The sequence below is a fragment of the Gossypium hirsutum genome, chromosome D12 (genome assembly GCF_007990345.1).
Source record: "Gossypium hirsutum isolate 1008001.06 chromosome D12, Gossypium_hirsutum_v2.1, whole genome shotgun sequence".
Taxonomy (NCBI): domain Eukaryota; kingdom Viridiplantae; phylum Streptophyta; class Magnoliopsida; order Malvales; family Malvaceae; genus Gossypium; species Gossypium hirsutum.
The window spans coordinates 23572291-23577068 of record NC_053448.1 but is presented as its reverse complement, the minus strand read 5'-3'; the positions used below and the strand labels follow the sequence as shown (position 1 = coordinate 23577068).

The following is a 4778-nucleotide window of genomic DNA, read 5'->3' as shown; positions in this document are numbered from 1 at the left end:
AACTTACTAACTTACTTTCTAAGCCATCTGCATTCTTGTGAAGTTAATCCACTGAGTACTCATATGTTATATATTGTTTGGGATGGCCTAGTGGTATTTTTACGGTTGATTTGATCACTTCTGAAGGTTTTTCACCCGAAATTCGTAAAAATGGTGAGTGTCTACTAACTCATTACTCCTTTTCGCACATTCACTACACCAAAACAGGCTTTTTGCGGCGTTTTTTTAGACCTTTAGCGGCGCTTTTTAACGTCGCTAAAAGCGCCGCAAAAAAAGCCGCTGTTGACAACGCCACTAACGTTTGCGGCGTTTTTAAAAATAAATGCCGCTATAGATCATGACCTTTAGCGGCGCTTCTACCACAAATGCCTCTAAAGAACATGACCTTTAGCGACGCTTATACCACAAACACCACTATAAAGATGACTTTTAGCGGCGTTTTTTGACAAACGCCGCTAAAAATATGACTTTTTAAAAAAAAATTTAATTAAATAATATTTATTTCTATGATAAATATTATATTATGTTTTTGAAATTTAAACTTTAAACTATATACTTTTAAGGATAAAAATATTAATTAAATTAAAATTTCTATTAAAATTTTAACTTTAAAGCTAAATATAAAAATTAATAAATTTAAATTTAGAATTAAAATATTATGTTTCAATAAATGAGCACCTAAAATTCCAATCAATCCTAACGAATCACAAATTCACATATCTACCATATTTTTTTTAAATTCACGTCAATATTATAAAATTAAAGAAACCAAATTATACTAAATTAAAATCAAATGATAACAGAGGGACTAAAACCATAATCAGACTGTAATAAAAATCAATCATTCTTGCCTGAAATGATGAAAATATCCAGAGTCAAACACATTTCTATCCAGTAGGAAATGAGAAAAGTAACTAACTAGAATGATAATTCAAACAAATCCTAAATCCAAAGATTCAAAGATTCAAAGTTAACATTGCAAACAGGTGCACCATTGTAAGAGGATCATCCAAATCTCTAAGTGCATCAATAAACGTTGGATACCTAAAATACCAAACACATTTAGATGCCTGCACCAAGAAGAATGTGTCCTATGATCAACATTGTGATATTCACCGCACCTGCATTGCTAGCTCCTCCTAGGAAGAACCTGACTGCACCAACAAGGATGCTGGCTCGACGTCCTTTGTTTCTAGTAACATAGGAGGCTCCAAATGTAGAAATAAGGCCTGCGAAGTAGAGCGAAGACTTAAAAAATGTGAGGAGCTGGTTGTCATATTTGTAGTAGTCAGTTTTAGCACACAAGTTTCTATCATAAGCACACACGTTTTAGCAATTTTACAAACAAGAAAAAAATAGCTTTTCCTCTTAGCTCACATTTGTAGCACTAGAAACTGAGTAAAAGAGCATTGATAATAATTGTCATTAAGACTCCATTCTTATCATTTATAGTTAAAAGAAAACAAAAAAAAAGCATTGTTCATCTAAGTAGACCAGAAACATCCTTGGCAAGCAAAATCATTTGTGAGTGCTGAGATAATTCTACATATGCCAAAAAGCCTGCAACTGGAGCTTATTGCTCCATAGCAGAAATCCTTTAATGTCCATCACAGTGAGAGACAAAGATGGATCAAAATTTTTAAGAGTACATGGACTTACCTTATATTTTAACCCCAATATATATTTTGGTGGGGGGTTGAATCTTAAAAAAAGACCAATACCTTCTTGAAACTTCAAGATCCTCTACTGTCTTCAACATGTTTGCTGATTCAGCCTTTAGATGCTGCCATTCTCAGTCAATATGCACCATAAAAACATGAAATTAATAACCTGGGTATAAATATAATTTATATTTACATGGAATTAATCCAATAGGACAATAATGTTAAACCTTACCAATTTATACATGACAATTAACAAAAACTAGCGATTCAAATTCATGTGTTTACTAACAAATGGAGGAGAATCTATATAAATTAAAGAGATGAAAATCATAAATAAATCTATAATTAATTGCATTAAGACATCAAAAACAAAAGACATGCTAACCTGTAGGTTTTTTTCAATTGGCTTATTAGTTTCATTATCCTTTGTATGCCGCCTATAACGTTCTATAGTTTGCTGCATGCTAAATAAATGATATATCCAAATAGCAACACAAATCAATGCATGGAAAAGCTTGTAATTAAAAACCAAACAATGTTTTAATTTGGACAAAAGCTACATGTATATAGGCATAAATGCAAGAAAAACCTCAAATGAAAAAAAAATGATTAACTAAACAGTATTATTAAGCATTTCCACAATGAATTTCAAAATATGAAAGAAAATATCTATGTACATATAAAACATGACATAAACATTTTCAAACAATGATCAAAGTCATATATGAAATCATTTGTAGATCATTAAGACATTAGGTAAACAAAGTTGACTAATGTTGTTGTGTTTTCTCTGAAGAAATTATTGGATTTAAACATGAATAACATCCAATTATATATACATAGATATTTTGCACTCTCGAATGTCCTATTTCTTTATTTCTTGCCAAATAATTCTTTCTTCCACAAACAATAAGTAATCATTTTCATTCTTAAAGGAGAAATCTTTTTGGCACTTCGGCTATAATAGTTCAGATGCAATTATAATATGAGACACGTAAATGTAAAGTCTTTGTAGCAGGAGTCAATAACAATAGAAACTCAGCAAATCAAAATACAAAGATGCGACACAAGAAATACATAAATGATAAAACAGCACACTATATAAACAAGAGATTCATCATCATGCAACAAAGGCAAACCTTTCCAAACAGTTTTCTTGCTAAAAGCCACATTAACATAAACACGCAAAACACAGCCTTCTTGTTGGCCATCATTGTCGGTTTCTACATCTGAAAGCCCCTGGAATACACAACAACTTCAAGCACATATTAGAAACATTTCGACTGAGCTAAAAGTGTAAAAAAAACAGATTATGCACAAAACAAGGAATATTTCAGAACAACTAAAACAGAACTATTTTTCATGAACTTCCACAATTTAGAAGTATTATTTAGCATCTTCTACTCTTCATGATATATACCCTGATAAGAAGAATACTAGAGGAGAATGATAGTAAAAAAATGCGCATTTAAGTTAGCTTAAAACCTTACATGCCAGTTTGTATGCTTAGTTATCAATGATTCTTAAACCAAGATTTAATTTAGCACATTTACCAAATCTGGGCAAAAAAAGATTTGGCTCAAGAAAATTACCAACCTAAATTTCTTGAAATGCAATGGACAAATTTGTCTCCAATATATATTGCATGAACATACACCAACAAAATGTGGACACAACATCATGCTTTTGTATTTAGTTCTCAACTTGAAGGGTTAAAATACAATTTTCCTCTATTTCTGAAAATTCTGACACATAATCTTATAGCAGGATAATTTATGCCTAACAGTGGCAAACTAGGGAATGGAGAGCAGAAGAGCACTTTATACGTTAACGCATTTCAAGGGAGCTCAGGTCTAGCTTGTACCTCTACACGAAAATAATCTCCATATAGTACATCACTGATCTCTTATGATGTCTTTATAACCAAGTGATTAAAAAGTTGCACATTACCCACATCCAAGCAGATTAAAAGTTAAAAAGGATAAGCTCTTAAAAGTTAAATAAAAGTTGCACATTACCCACATCCAAGCCGATTAAATTATGCTTAAGCTCTGATTGATCCATCTTTCTATGCAACTGAAAGAGTTTCTCTACATCTTTTTTTATACAAGTAGGTACAAAAATTGTTGGGGGTTTCATGCCATATAAACCCTGTGTTGCGACATACATTGGCAGGCCACCCTGTCAAACAAATAGACAGTATATCGATATTCTTCATACCAAAGCTTATTGGTTTAGGATCCCTGCAATTATTTTCATGTTCATTTCTTTTCAAAACAACGTTAGTCACCCTTCATTTGTATGAGTCAATCGATAAGTGGTTCTATTAAATATACGTGGTTGACGAATGTATTCAAAAGTAATACACAAAAAATAAGGGGCGAGAGCCTAATATACAAGTATTGTAGGAATCAACATGAAGAAAATAGCACATTGAAAAAAAATGTAAACATCTACACAATTTGAAGTACCTAAAAATAGAGATTCATAAGAAGAAACTTCCAATTCTACCTTCAAACAATAAATTCTTTAAGCAGAGTACATTTCTTCAGTAATCACCTGATTTTCTAATATTATTATCAATTCAGCATCCAATAAAAGAAAAAGAGGAAAACCAATAATTAGACTACCAAAAGCAAGAACAGGAACACAAGAAAGAGAAAGAGAGAAAGGAAAAAACTAACAATATGATCCATATGGCCATGAGAAATAAAAAGGAAATCTTGAGAAAGGGCACGTTGTGGGCATCGACCGATATCAAATGCTAAGTTAGAATTATCCAATGTAAGCAATTAATCTCTCACATATCAAATTTCTATTAAAGATTGAGACGTTAATCATGATTTTATATTATTCATTTCCGAAATAATCTCCATTTTATTAGAGATATTTCTTCCTAACTAAAATATAATTATTTTGCTAGATGTTCGATGTGGAATGATTTTAGTTTTTGTATTTTATTTTTATTTGTTATAATTTGGTCCTATGTATCCAAAATAAACAGTTACCTATCCGTATCAATTTGTCACATTTTTTTATTTATTAATTTTTTTAAATCCAATATTTAAATATATCAAATGGTTTAGATTAAATATTTTTTAGTCATAAACACCG

General features: G+C 31.0%; 1 long non-coding RNA gene across 6 annotated transcripts; it reads right to left on the bottom strand.

Moving 5' to 3' along the window:
- Positions 1-831: 831 nt before the first annotated feature.
- LOC107928621 (uncharacterized) lies at positions 832-4431 on the bottom strand. Of its 6 annotated transcripts, none has more exons than XR_005922075.1 (4): positions 4349-4431; positions 2804-3845; positions 1660-1783; positions 832-1229 (listed from the first exon to the last, which is right to left on the bottom strand). It is a non-coding gene; the product is annotated as an uncharacterized lncRNA (long non-coding RNA). The 6 variants fall into 6 exon arrangements; XR_005922074.1 differs by adding an exon at positions 2050-2128 and having other exon boundaries at positions 2804-4427; XR_001692651.2 differs by having other exon boundaries at positions 832-1044; positions 1122-1229; positions 2804-4427.
- Positions 4432-4778: the final 347 nt, after the last annotated feature.